We start from the raw sequence: 15,285 nt of genomic DNA on the forward strand, positions 1-15,285 counted from the left end.
TTCAGACCAGAAACTTTCATTGCTTCCCAGAGTTGTTGGACTTTTTTTCAAAAAGGTATTCTGCTCTTAAATTCCTGTGTTCATGCATATGTAGTGCCCTTTGCTTAGAAGATACCTTTTACTTTTCACCCCCAAACTACTCTGCTCTTTTTAAAGATCGAGTTGTGTCACCTCTTTGGTGAAAGGTTTCTTTAAATCCTTTCTCTCTACCACATCCCTTTTCTGCCTTGGAAAAACTGACCACCTTCCCCTTCCTTATTCTCCTAACATCCTATCTCCTACTAGAAATAGAAGCTCTGCCACTGAGTTGTGGGATTTCAAAAAGTTCTGTATTACTGTGTTGAATGAGCAGAGGTGAGAACTCCTGGGCAGATTAAAAAGTAATATGTTTATTTCTCCTAAAGTAAAACATATAACTTCTGGTCAATCCCTATCATGTAAACATGGCATTAGTTATTTAGCAATAAAATAATAAAGCAGCCAGACATGGTGGCACACACCTATAATCCCAGCAGCTCGGGAGGCTGAGGCAGGAGGATTGCAAGTTCAAAGCCAGTCTCAGCAAAAGTGAGACACTAAGCAACTCAGTGAGACCCTGTCTCTAAACAAAATATAAAAAAGGGCTGGGGATGTGGTTCAGCAGTCAAGTGCCCCTGAGTTCAATCCCCGGTACCTCTGTACCAAAACAAACAAAACAATAAAGCCATCTTTTCATGCAAATGATATTTTTATCTTTTGCTGTTTTTGTTTTACATAGCTTAGCTAGATAGACATTGAGACTTCTCCATCATTTAAAAATGATCAGAATATAATCTTTAAAAACCCATGTACCAGGCCCAGTGATTTATCTAAATACTGTTTAAATTCTTTTATTCTAGCATGATAAGAAAACATTAGTTGTAGGAAAAACTTAAGATGCTTTATTTAAAGGATGGAAGAAGATGTTTTGTTTAAGTAGGCTGATTTTAAAAGTAGACCACATGAGGACTTTTATTGCCTGTGTGCTGGAAGTTTTCTGAGAGCGAATTTTAGGTACTTTTATCAGAAAGAAAAAAGAAACAAAAAAACAGTTTTATGAGGTGATGGATGTTAATTTGCTTGACTGTAGTAATCATGTATGTAGTATATCACATGTATGTAGTATATCAAAATGTGTTTTCTATATTTTATATTTAAGCAGCAATTTTAAAACAATAAGAGATACTACTTTTGGGAAAATACATTGTAATTTTGCAAGTATGAGAATATTCTAATTAGAAGATGGGGAGGAAAGTTAATCATATTAAGAATGTATGAGCATGAGTCCTTGGTCCAGTGTATCTGTAATGAAAAAAGTAGAATATCATCAAGCACCATTAATCACAAACCTACTTCCCAGTGCTAGCAGTGCATGCCTCTTGCCTTCAATGCAAATTTCAAAAATACAGCTTTAATAATGAAACTTTATCCAACCATAGTGTCCTTTTTCTTAGCATTCTGATGAGCAGTTTCCAGGGTTAATGAAAAGGCAGGATAAATTTTGTTAATGCTTTGGCACAAGAAACCAACATGCTCATGGATAGCATGTATTTGAGTTAAGTCAAGTTAGTATTACTGCTCATCTCTGTCTCCAGAGCCAGAAAGCATACTACCAAATCATGTAGGATGCCATCATCAGGAGAAGAACCATGTGGTTCAAGATACATGCTTATGCTTGTTACTTGAGGTTCAGTTTTTCATTCACGTCACAATTACTACAGCCAGTTTTGTCGTTGTTGTTTTGTTTTGATATTGGAGATGGAACCCAGGCCTTGATGCACTGCTGCTACATGAGAGCTCTTCTTCTGAGCTCCACCCCCAACCCTCCTACAGTTATGTTGAAGTGAGGTGAGCACTGGCACAGAGAAGCTACTTAGGAAAAGTGGTCAGTGAACTAGATACGTGCTCTCACCGTGATGAATTCAAGGAACCTGCTAATTTACTCAGAAAATATCAGGTGAACCCCCTTCTCCTAGATTCTGTGCTACCTGCAGAACAAAAACATTTTCTTGGTGACTGTCATGGAGTTTACAATCTAGGGAAGAAACAGACATTAAGTAATCACAAAAGCATATCAAGTTACAGGGAAATCAGAGAGGGCCCTCTTGAAGAACTGAGATCAAAGAGTTGTGTGGATGATATCTAGCTAGAGAGGGCCTTGCAGGCTGTGAGGCACATGCTGATGAAATCTGCTGGAAAAAAAGTAAAGGCCAAGAGACTGAACAAAGGCAAGCTTAGGCGGAGGCAACAAGTTGGAAACAGAAGCTAGAACAGAGTTCATATCACATTTAACTTGGCAGCAATGGGAGGCCATTGAAGGTTTTGAGGAGGGTGGGTTGTATTTGAGTTAAGTCGAGTTAGAGTTACTGCTTGTCTTTGTCTCACGAGCCAGGAGGCATATGACCAAATCATAGCAACTATCAGGAGCTGATAGTTTTTGGTTCTGATAGGTACATCTTTGACATTTCTTTTAACTTTTTCCCCAAACACAAGCTTATGGAGTCCTACATATGGAGTTCACCTCTAGTTAGGCCCTTGAAATGCCGGACATAGTATTTAACTCTGGTTGACCTTTTGTTCTTGGTTTTGCCATCAAGTAATAGTCCAGAAGAAATCTATTCATTTAAGCAATCTCTGTCATCAGATTGTTTGATGAGGAAATCCTAGGAAAACAGGTCCAACAGGAGAAAAAGCACATAACGTATATAAATAGCAAGTTTGTATTATTTTAGTTCTGTTCCCTTGTTTCAGAAAGTACAGATATATTTGCTTATTTTTACCAGCTGATTTTGTATATTTTTAAATAGAAAAGAAGGGATTACCTGGGCTAGAAACAAACAAAAAAAAAAAAGTAGCAGTATAGAAAACCAAAATTAAATCTCCTGAAAAATGAAACAGTGTAACCTATTCTAGCATTATTAAGGCATTTACACTCACAGGACAGGTGTGTGCTATTGATTCCCAATCAGAAATACTGGCAACTCAACTGCATTTGTAAAAATGCAGCACAGCAGAAATTTATAGATAATATTTCCCAAACAGCATTACACAGTTTATTATACCCATGAAATATTATTAAATGATCTGTCAAAAAATAGAACCCCATAGGTAAATAAAGCTATGAACATTAGGTTAAAAAGGTTTACTAATTATAAATGTCTCAAAGGAGTTAACTGGCTTATGTGCAGTGTACATTAATAATCTCTGGGATTGGAGCTTTCTTATAACATTATTTCCCAAACTTCTTTCTCCATGGAACCTCTTTGATCCAGGACACCTATTACCTGAATTGTACTTCTTGTCTCTAGAACACAGTTCGATAATCACTGATTTTGATGAATGTTGTTATATATCTTTCAAAGTAGTCATCTTAATGAATATATATATCCTAGTAACAAACTTCTTGCCCCAAACATATCTAGAAATAATTTGAGGCAAGTAATTTATTACACATTTATACTAGAATGTCATGTGTTGAATAATATGAAAACTTCATCTAAAAAAGTGCCTACTGCAGAAAATTAGTAGTATTGCTTATAAAAGGAGGCTTGCATGGACTGTCATTGAGAGTATCAGACATACGCTGGGGAGATGGTAGAGTGACCCAGATGAGGCTGTGCAGGCCAGGAAGCGTGCACATACTTCTTATACCTATATTTTGTTATTGATAAGAGGTATACAGTTGGTACACTTAAATTATTCTTTTTTTAAATTTTTGTTCTGTTTAGTTATGCATGACAGCAGAATGCATTTTGATTCATTGTACACAAATGGAGCACAACTTCTCATTTCTCTGGTTGTACATGACATAGAGTCACACCATTCGTGTAATCATACATGTACATAGGGGTAATGATGTTTGCTTCATTCTACCATCTTTCCTTCCCCTCGCCTCCTTAGTTTATGTGTAGGTACATCATTTGCATCATTATTTATAAAGATTTTATTATTCCAAGTTTGATTATAAAGTTTTCCTGATTTTCAATTTCTCAACCTTGTAGCTAAGAAATTAGGGTTTCCTATAACAGTTTTTTTAAAGAGTTTGACCTACTTAATTTGTGAGAACATTTTAAGATGTGTAGTTGCAAAATTCTTTTTCTGAATGACAAAATTGGCCTTTGTATTCGATTACTTATTTGGGCGGTGGTACTGGTGATTGAACCCCAAGGTACTTCTTTATCACAAAAGTCACATTCCCAGCATTTTTGTTTTTTTTTTTTGTTTTTGGAGTCAGGGTCTCATTAGGTTGCCTAGGGCCGCGCTTAGTTGCTGAGGCTGGCTTTGAAGTTGCCATCCTTCTGCCTCAGTTCTGAGTTGCTGAGAATACAGGCATGTGTCACCATGTCCAGCTCCTAACGCACGTTTAAATGACAAATATAGATGGTTGAGTTTCTCAGTAAAAAGTAAGGTAAAAAATTATTTAAAAGCTGTTTGAAATTTTTATATATATTTCAATACCACAATACCATATTTTTAGTATGATCATTTGTATTGACTAAAGCTTTGGACTTGTTGTAAACGTGAGAAATACCAGTAGGGTTAGAATTAAGTTAATCAGATGCTCTGTTCTTGAACTACAGGTAAAACTTTCTTCAATTAAATTAACAAGGAATAAGTACACTGGCGCACAATCAATAAGTAATTACCACAAAGCTATATTACAACGGTCTTTCTGAACCATATCACTTTCCCAAGTTAATATTTCAACATGGTTTAACTTTTAGTTAAATACGTTAAAGTAAGAGCCGGGAGAGCAAATATCTTTGCTTGACTCTTTTTCATGTATCATTTGCATACCAGGAATGCACCCTTATTAAGTATAAATTTCACCGAATTTTGACAATCATACGTACCTGTGTAATCACTATCCCACTCAAGATAGACAAATGTCATCACCACAGCACCTTCCATGTGACCCTTTGCAATCATTCACTTCTCTTCATCTGACCCCATTCCTGTCACTACAGACTACTTTTGTCCCTCCTAGAATTTTACCCCAAGGGAATCATTTTATGTGTATTCTTTTTGTCTGGTTTCTTTTTTTTATATTTTCATTATAGTTGTACATAAAGGTGGGATTTGTTGTTACATATTCATACATGCACACAATATCACAAAATAATTTAACCAAAATCATTTAACCAAAAAAGTATTTACCCTTTTCCTCCCCTGCTCCCTTCCCCCTGGTCACTTTTAGTTACTCTACTGGTCTCCCTTTGATGTTCATGTAATCCCACACGCACCTTTCTTTTCCTTTTTCCTCTACATGTAAGATAAAACATGACCCTTGACTTTCTGAATTTGGCTTCTTTCACTTAACATGTTTTCAAGTTCCATTTTCCTGCAAATGACATAATTTAATTCTTCTTTATGACTGCATAAAAGTCCATTATATCTATACCACATTTTCTCTATTTATCCTTTAATGGACACCTAGACTGGTTCCACAGTGTGGCTATTGTAAATTGTGCTGGTATAAACATGGGTATGCATGTATCATTGTAGGATGATGATGTTGATTCTTTAGGATAAATACCTAGGAACAATATAGCTCGGTCATATGGTGGTTCCAGTCCTAGTCTTTTGAGGAAACTCCATACTGATTTCCATAGCTGTTGTACTAATTTACAATCCTACCAACAGCATTCATTATTTTGTATTCTTGATGGCTGCCATTTGCACTGGAGATGAAATCTCAGTATAGTTTTGATTTGAATTTTCCAAATTACTAACAATGTTGAACATTTTTTTATATATGTGTTGGTCATTTGTATTTCTTCTTTTAAGAAGTGTCTGTTTAATTCATTTGCCCATTTATTAGTTGGGTTATTTGTTTTTGTTTGGGGGGATTGCTGTTTTCATTTTTTGTTTTTTGGTGTTAAATTTTTTGAGTTATTGATGTATTCTGGATACTAATCCTCTGTTGAAGAATAGCTAGCAAAGATCTCTCTCCCATTCTGTAAGTTCTCTCTTCACATTGTTGTTTCCTTTGCTGTGCAGAAGGTTTTTAAATTGAATGCCACCCCGCTTCTTAACTCCTGGCATTATTTCCTTAACTTTTTTGAAAAAGTTGTTGCCTGTGCCTATATGTTGGAATGTCGGTCTTGTTTCTTTTGACAGAATAGATTGAGGTTCATCAATATTATTCTCTTTCTAATAGTTCATTCTTTTTTTATTGATGAGTACTATTTAATTTATATTATAGGTAAATTAATAGGAATGGAATTTTTAAATCGAATCGATTTTGTTGCAAACTGTCTTTTCAAGGATGTTTCACAGTGAACAGCTCTAGAAGATGAGCTAAAATGTCACCTTTTAGGGGAGTGAACAGGGTTTTTTGGGTTTGTTTTTGTTTTTGTTTTTGTTTTTGCTTTTGGTTTGGTTGTTTGCTTATTTCTTTATGGAGCAAAGATTTGGCAGGATTGCCAGCAGCCCATTTAACAGACTAAGATTTTTGCATCTGTAACACAAGCCAACCAAGTATGCATCTTGCACCCAAACAGCTGTGCCTCACCCTGTGTGATGTGGGAGGCATGCAACTGATGTAGATGTGAAGTTCAGGCTGCCTGCTGTTCTTTACTATCTTTCCTGTGTGTGTGTGTGTGTGTGTTTTATGTTAAATATTTTTTAGTATTATAATATTCTCTCTCTTTTGATACATTATCTATATTGTCATTTCATTCAAATTTTTTTGTTTTGTTTTGTTTTGTTTTGTTTTTGGTAATCGCTCTAGGGATTATAGTCTACTTAGAGCTAATATTGTATTTCAGGCAATTTTAGAAATTTTGCAATAGGACAATTCTTTTTAGCTGCACTGTTGTTTGGAAAGGAGATATTCAGATGGATGGATGGGTGGATAAACAGAGAAACAGACAAACTGACTTTGTTTGCCTACATAATTTATAATTTCCAGTGTCCTTAATTCCTACTTCTAGATCAAAGTTATCATCTATTGTTATTCCCTTTAGCCTCTATGTATTCCTCTAGTATTTCTTTTACTGCAGATCTGCTGGTGACAAATGATCTCCGTGTTCTGCTTATCTGAAAATATCTATTTCCCTTTCACTTCTGGAGGAAAGTTCTATCAGATACTGAATTATCAGTTCTCAGATTCTTTTTGTCAGCATTTTAAAGGTGCCATTCCTTTATCTTGTGGCCTCCATTGTTTCTTTTTTCTAATTTTTAATTTTTATTTGTTCTAATTAGTTATGCATGACAGAAGAATGCATTTCCATTCATTGTACACAAATGGAGCACAACTTTTCATTTCTCTGGTTTTACAAGTCAGCCATTCCTCATGTCACTGTTTCCCTGTATGTAATGTGTTCATTTTCTGGCTGCTTTCAAGATTTTCTCATTATCTTTGACTATCAGAAGTTTGATATACCTATAACCAGGCATGGTTTTCTTTGTATTTGCCTGCTTGCGTTTGTTGGACTTTTTAAAATTAGTAAATTTATGTTTTCCACAAAATTCAGGGAGTTTTTAGCCCCACTCTTCAGATAGTTTCTCTTCCTTTTTTTCTGGGACTCCAGTTATTCTTTGGTTTGGTCCCTAAGTGTTATTCCACAGGTCTCTGAACTCTGCTCATTTATATTTAATCTTCTTTTCTCTCCCTCTCTCTCTGCTCTTTAATACAATCACTTTAAGTTTACTATTTCTTCTGCTCATTTCCTTAGTATATTTTCCTTTCATTCTTTGAACATATGTAAGCAGTTGCTTAAAGTCATTGCTAAATCTAACATTTAGATTGTTTGAGAGTTCCTGCTAAATGTCCTTTGTACTGAGCCCAGGTCACAGTCTCCTACTTCTTTGCATGTCTAGTAATTTTTGGTTAGGAACTGGATATTTTAAATATGTTGAGCATCTTAGTGTTGTTCTTCTGAGGATTATTTTGTGGTGGTTGTTCAGTAAGCAGTTAACTCTACCGGATTCCAACATAAATTGTGTCTCCCCTGCAGTGTGCACCAGCTGATACTTCTGCTCAGTTTCTGTTTCCAGCTGTTGTTGTTTTTAACCTGGCCTCCCAGGGATTCTCATTGTACCTGTGCTACTTAGCATTCAGTCAAGGAGTTGAGCAAAGTTTGTAGTAGGTCATCTTTAAACTCTGTCCTCTGACATTTCAAGTTGGTTAAGATTTAGCTTTTTGCCTCCTGAGCTGGGTATGGCTTCAGGAGTAACAGAGCTCAATAAAAAGCAACAGACTCACAAATCTTATCTAGCACAGTTCTGTCTTCCACAGGTAAATGTACCTTTGGTTTCTGTCAGGTTTTTTTTGTTGTTGTTGTTGTTTTTTGTTTTTTGTTTTTTTTGCGGGGGGGTGGGGGTTTGGTTCTTTTTTTTTTTTTTTTTTTTCCTGTGACCACCTAGTGTCTCCCATGTGCTTTTTTAGTGTTCATCCACGTGTTTGAGATAAGAGATTATGCTTAGATTTTTGGTCTCATCTCCTATGTTTCACTTGTTTCCAAGAGTTCACCTTAAATTTTCTGAAACCAGGCAAAATAAAAAATAAAAAAAGAAAAAAGAAATGAAGGAAGGGAGGAAGGGAGGGAAAGAAAGAAAAGACAGAGGGCTTACACATTGCAATTGTCTTTCCGTTTTTTTTTTATTAAAATATTTTTTATTTTCATAGACACATTTTGATTCATTGTACACCAATGGGGTACAACTTTTCATTTCTATGGATGTACACAATGTACATTCACACCATTCATGTAGTTATACATACATATATATATACATATATATATGTGGTAATACTGTCTGTTTCATTCTACTGGTATTCTTTTAATTTATGCCTGCTGCTTTTGGTCACTGCCCGATACCTTTGAATAGTTGGGGTTTTTTTTTAAATACATACATATAATGGCCAGGGAGTATTTGCCAAACAATTTCCCTCACCTTTACTAGAGACCAGAAACCCTTCCATAATTTTAATATCATAAGGATTTTTTTGTTTTTCAGTATTCTCTTATAAAATGATCTTTAATATATAATATTAAATCCTTGTAGTGGGTCATAATTTTTAACCCAATTTCTGTTGTTAGATATCCAAATTCTTTTCACTCTTTAATAATATGAACAGTATTATAATGTGAAAGCCAAGTATTTATAGTTGAGGATATAAGTAATTATACTTGCAGGTAAAATCATAACTGAAGGATTTGGATAGTAGGCCCCAGGGAAGGAACTTCCCTTACTATTTCCCTACCTGCCCTCCTGCCCTGACCTGAAATAACCTCACCACCCAAACTCCTCCCATGACCTGGCCCTGCCCCTCAAAAGGCCTGCCAAAAGTTACTAACTCCTCCTCTGCTAAGGCCTTACAAATCCCAGGCCCTCGTCATGACCCACTGCCATTCCCCCCAAGATGTGCCCCTCCAGTGCTGAATAAAGCATTGCTGGTTTACTGAGGTCTGCCTCCATTTTCTTTTTCTTTTCATATTCTCTTTCATGTGCTTTCAATAACAATTTCTGTAGAGTCCGTTGCTATAAATGAAATTATTAATTAGCCAGTGTGAGCATATTGATACTTTTGGTTTGTTTTATCAAGCATTCCTGAAGAATGGTTGTACTAGTTGTCAGTATTCCACCGTGATACATAAGATTGTTTACTTCCCTTTAAGTCAGATAACCTTAAATTTATTATTGAATGTTGAATGTTATTTTGTTTTGCTTTTGGGTAAAAGAATTATTTGACTGGTTTATAAAGCAAAAAATGACTTCTTATTTATCCCTGTTTAGTAGGTGTTTTCCCATTATGTTTACATTAACAAGAATCACACTTGTAACATTTATGTAATCAAAATAGTGGGTGAGTAGGAGTTTTAGTTTATTTAGTTTAATTATTGAAGCTTTCATTTCAGTAAATAGGAATACATAGAAAAAAATTAATTCTACTCTAGGGAACTAATATGTAGAAGTGAGTTTTATATTTATTTATTCCTTCCATTCCTTTTTTTTTTTTTTTACACTTTATTGAGATACAATTCAATACATACACATACCTTCAGTTCACTCACTAAAAGTGCATATTCAGTGTTTGTAGATATAGTCACAGAGCTGTGCAACCATCACCACAACCCACTTTCCTTCCTTTTTGAATAATAAAATGAGAATCCGTGTGGAATTCTGGCAAGATCAGTGATCAGAGAGGGTATGCGGAAGAGAAGGAAGATCCTGGGGCGAGGAGAACTGGATTTTGTCTTCCCCACTCCCTAACTCTGCCAAGATTTTAGCCATGATACATGCATAACATCTTTAAGGTAAATTTGTGCATGTCAAACTGTAGAAAGCCAGTCAAGTTGAAAATTTCCTATGCTAACCTGAAAATGAAATCAAGACAGAATTTTTTTTAAAAGATGAAAGGTACTAGTAAATATAAAATATGAGCAACAACAAAAAATGACCACTGTAGGGTAAACTTTCCTATAATATGCTAGAAATACTATAGTAAAAAATGAATTCTATAAAAAATACAGTTCACATTCTGAAATCTATAGGGGAAATTTGAATATAAACTAGGCACTAGATAATTTGAGGAAGTTATTACTAACAATCTTTGTTGCCAAATGATAATGTGCACGTTTAGGAAAATACTTCTTTTTAGAGCTGAAATATTTAGTGTCTTGATGTTGGTACTTTGCTTAAAATAATCCCTGAAAAGAATATTAATATGCTTATATATAAATAGGTGGAACAAACTTGGAAAAATAAATTTCATATTTGTTAAATCTAGGTGGTAAGTGTGATTTTTGTTTGTTTGCTCTCTTGTTCTCTTGTGTGTGTTTGAAATTCTCATTAAAAATAAAGTTTTAAAAGTTAGGCCTCTTAATGTTCTAGGTAAGAAATGAAAATATGATCTTAATGGTATGTTTTAATCTTCTAGTATTTATGTAAAATGGAGAGAATGTTTATTCATATTTGTTAGTATATGCAAAAAAACCTTAGAATGAGAAAAAGGACATTGATTGTAGAAAGGGAATAGGAAAAGGGGATGAGTAGGATTCGGAAGTAAAATACTTTGAATTTTTATACCTTTGTATATTTCAGAACATTTTATTATCTAATAAAAATTTTATATATATGAAGTGAAAGAGACAGAGACCAGAATGAATGAGAGAGTGAGAGAATATCATTTAAAAGTGCCTTAAGGATTGAACCCTAAAATATAGAAAAAAATTATTTTATACTCAAAAGACTTTTAGATATTGATAAAGCATTGTGCTAGTAAATTTAGTACTTTCTTTGACCTGGTAACAATGTATTTAGAGTTTGTTTGGGGCATATTAAAAAATTAAACTTGTTTTACTTTATTACAGTATGTCAACATTATTTCTCTTTCATTATCACTTCATAGCATGTTTCCACTGGAGACTTTTACTTTAAAGAAAAGAATATGAGTTGGTTTGTATATGTTGTTTTCTTATTTTAATGTCATCTCATTTCAAATAGATAAATACAGAGCAGTGATAACTCACTTTTCAGTGCTAATATTTTGCTCTCCTAGACAGGAAATTGCCTAATTTACTGCTAACCTATACAGGAACATGAAAAATGATATTATGTAGAAGCGTATCGAAAGAGCTGGGCACACATTGTTGAAACCCACCTGTGTCTGCCACTTAGTGACTAGAACAAGTCTCTTGACCTGCCTAAATTCCAGTCTCCTTTGATAATTAGTAAGATAACATTGCTACATGGTTTTTGTGAAGATTAATTGAATTATATGAACACCCTCTCACTTACAATGCCCTCATTTAAAAGAGGCTTTTAAAAATGTGGCTTACCAGTAAGTAAATTAAGGACTAGAACTTTCAACATTAGTTACATATATTGATTTATTTACTTACAGATAATTCTAATGCAAAAGAACAGTATTTTACATGCACATAAGACACTGTATTAAAGTATTTTTTAATTGAATTAAAATATGATCAATATCTTTTCAAGGTTGCCAAATAAAACAAATTCCTGACTTACTAAATATTTACCCTTTAGAATTAAAAATTTATTATTTCATCAAACTCATTCACTGATGATGGGATCAGCCACTCTAAGAAACCATGTCCTTTACAAATATGATACTTGATGTGTCATAATAAACAAGTTTGGGACTAAGAAACATTAATGTGGTTGACTTTTGGAAATAATTCTAAAATATTCTGGTAAAATAAATTAAGATTATTTTTTCTTTTACTAATTTCTTATGCATATAGATATTCAAAAGTAAATGTATTTTGTAAGCAAAAAATTCTCTGTAAATACTCGTAACTCATTGTTTAGCCACCTTACAGGAAGGCTGTATTGCACCTGCCTCAAACAAATTATGATTTCTTTACCTTTTGGGAGAAAATCAATAGACAAGAGTTTCCAAGCCTTTCTAATTAAATCATATAAAGTATCATTAGTTCCTATGGCTACCTGTAACTATTCAAAATATTTTTTAAGTTACCTTTTTCTAGAAGATTCATCAGCCATAAAGGAGGTTTCTTGAAATGCTGCATATTTGGTAATTGTATAGCAATTAAATTGCTTTAAGAAAATTGGCTGTTAACAGTAGCAGTTTGTTACATTTTTAAATCTTGGGAATGCCTTACTTCATTTCATTACTACTTGTTCTGTAATTCCATCTCCAACTGAACATTTGGTGAATTTATTTTTATTGAGTAGACATCTCTAAAATTGAAAAGAAAAACTTTTGGTTAGCTAAATGTCAGTTGCTTAATCTAACAAGATAAAAATATTTTTTCTAGGCTAAACCCTGTAGTTTCAGAGAATTCCTTTGTTTCATCCCGTTTGATCCCAATGAAACCCTACAAGGAGGGGTAGGCAGGGCTACTTTGTTTTTGTACATCAGGGAATTACTACCTGAGAGAGTTTAAAGGACTTGCCCAAGGTCACACCTGAAATTTCTCTTAAGTGCATAAGTAATGCCCATTCTCTGTTTACATTCAGTCTCTCTATTGTCTATATTTTTCTGGATAAAGTGTTCTCTGTTACTTAAGTGTAACTTGTTTTCCACCCTCTTAATGGGGAAATATTGACGAAACCACTAAGTCCCCATCAAAAGTAAGTAAAATCAGTGAAATTTTACAGTAAAATCAAAGAGAGAAAAAAATTGCAAAGAGAAATTAACTTTAAAATGCTAAACTATTGAAAAGCCATAATTACCTAAGTTATTGTACAGGTAAGCCTAATGCAGATTTAAAAAAAAAAAAAAGTGTCCTATGATATGTATTGTTGAAGTGTATAAATCTTTTACTTATTTATAAACTATGCTACTATGATTTTCACTGTTAAACCTAACTAAAAAGAGAAATTATTGCCCAGATTTTCAGGATTTTTAAAACATAAAATGCAGTACAATAGAAAATATTGAAAATGTTTACCAAATAAAAATTACTTTAACAAAAAAGAAAAAGACTTAAATCGAGAGAACAAATTGCGAAAATGCTGCAAAACATAGGATGGATAAAAGACAGGCTTTCTTAATGTATAAAAAGCTCTTCGTGAAAGCATTAGGATGAATTTGCATGACTGATGTGGCGTGATTATAACATCTTTAAAAATTTGAAGAGGTTTACCTGTTTGCAATACAGAATGGTTTAATAATGTGTAATTATCCATTTATTGAATGCTATTATACCACTCTTAAAAACAATTATCCCAGAAAGATGTCCGTAATGAGCTAATTAAAGCAGTCATGTTGCTAAGTAATTTATACAATGTAATCCCATTTTATTGAAAATAACATGTATACATACACATATATATAACGCATATATATACATCATATATATAACACATACACACACATATATAAACATATAACATATATAAACATATACATATAACACATATATAAACATATACATATATCCATCTCTTCGTTATCCAATAATGGATGACATTGGTTAACTAGAATTGGCAGGTTGGGAATGCAGGAAGAATTACAGAAAGGTAGGGATACAATGTTAACTTTTTCTAAAGTCATCTTTACATTGTTCAACTCACTATAAGGAGTATATGTTACTTATATGCTTTTTTAAAATTTAAAAAGAATAATAGAAATGAAAGAGGCAATAGCATAAAAAATCCAAGTTCATGAACAGGTACTTCTCAGAAAAAGAAGTAGTCATCAAATATTGGAAGCTTATGACTTAAAAAATGCAAGATTTGGAAGCTTATAACTTTAAAAATACAAGTCAAAACAGTACTAAGACATTGTTTTTCACCCAGCAGATTGATCAGGTTTTAATAATTTTTTAAATGCTTAGTTTGTGAGCAGCTAGACCATTCTCATGCATATTTAGGGGAAGTATGTATAGGGACAAACTCTTTAAAAGGCAGTTGGGTTGTGTTTATTAAATTTTCAATACATACTTTACAACCTAAAATTTTATCCTGGAGATCTACTCATCGAACAACATTGCTTATGATAGTAAAACTTGAAACAAAAGAAAACTATTAAATAAAGTCACTGTATACCACTTACTGGAATAACATGCAGCTATGAAAAGTAGAATGAGATACTTTAGTTTTTCAGAAAATATAGTATACTATATATGTATATATATATATATATAATATTATATTGTTTTTTTTTTTTAATTTGTCTCTTCCATACATGACCATACAGTAGGAAATTTTGGGAGAGATTTCATTAAATCGTTGATAATATTTACTCTGAAATTACAGTAGGATTTGAAGTATAAAGCAACATCATTCCTATTACATAATCTTTTGTATCGTCTCAATTTTTTAACATATGTAAGTTATTTTCATAATCTTTAGATGCTTTCTGAAAAGCCATTGCCAAGAAAGTTCCTCAATTTGAATAAATTGATCTTTATAAAAAGCTAAAAAAAGAAAAATTAAAATGCTCAAATTTGGCTTTTTACTTATAATTATGAATGATAATTATGATACCAAAATCTGAAAAATAGAACTTGTTTTTATCACACTTGCTCCTACCTCAGTTTTTCCATCTTCTTAAATGGCATCACTATTTTATCAGATGCTAGAAACAAAAAAGAGGAAATCATCCTGATTCTTGCCCTCTCTTACCCCCAAATCCAATCCTTCTGACAATTCTTATTCACAGAACATAGCTCCAATCTCTCTACAGATTAACAACTGTGGTATTAGCAACTAGTCAGGCCTCCCTCATCTGTTTCTGGGCTGGACAACCATTTACTTGGTTGCTTTCTGCCTTGCTTTTATGTAGTCTATTCCCACAGAAATAGAGGGAATTTTTAAAATGCA

General features: G+C 33.3%; 1 protein-coding gene across 3 annotated transcripts in view; it reads left to right on the top strand.

Moving 5' to 3' along the window:
• Positions 1 to 15,285, top strand: part of MAN1A1 (mannosidase alpha class 1A member 1) — a 162,733-nt gene that overhangs the window by 111,263 nt on the left and 36,185 nt on the right. The gene's annotated exons all lie outside the window — the stretch shown is intronic.

The sequence above is a fragment of the Sciurus vulgaris genome (assembly GCF_902686455.1).
Source record: "Sciurus vulgaris genome assembly, chromosome: 7".
Taxonomy (NCBI): Eukaryota; Metazoa; Chordata; class Mammalia; order Rodentia; family Sciuridae; genus Sciurus; species Sciurus vulgaris.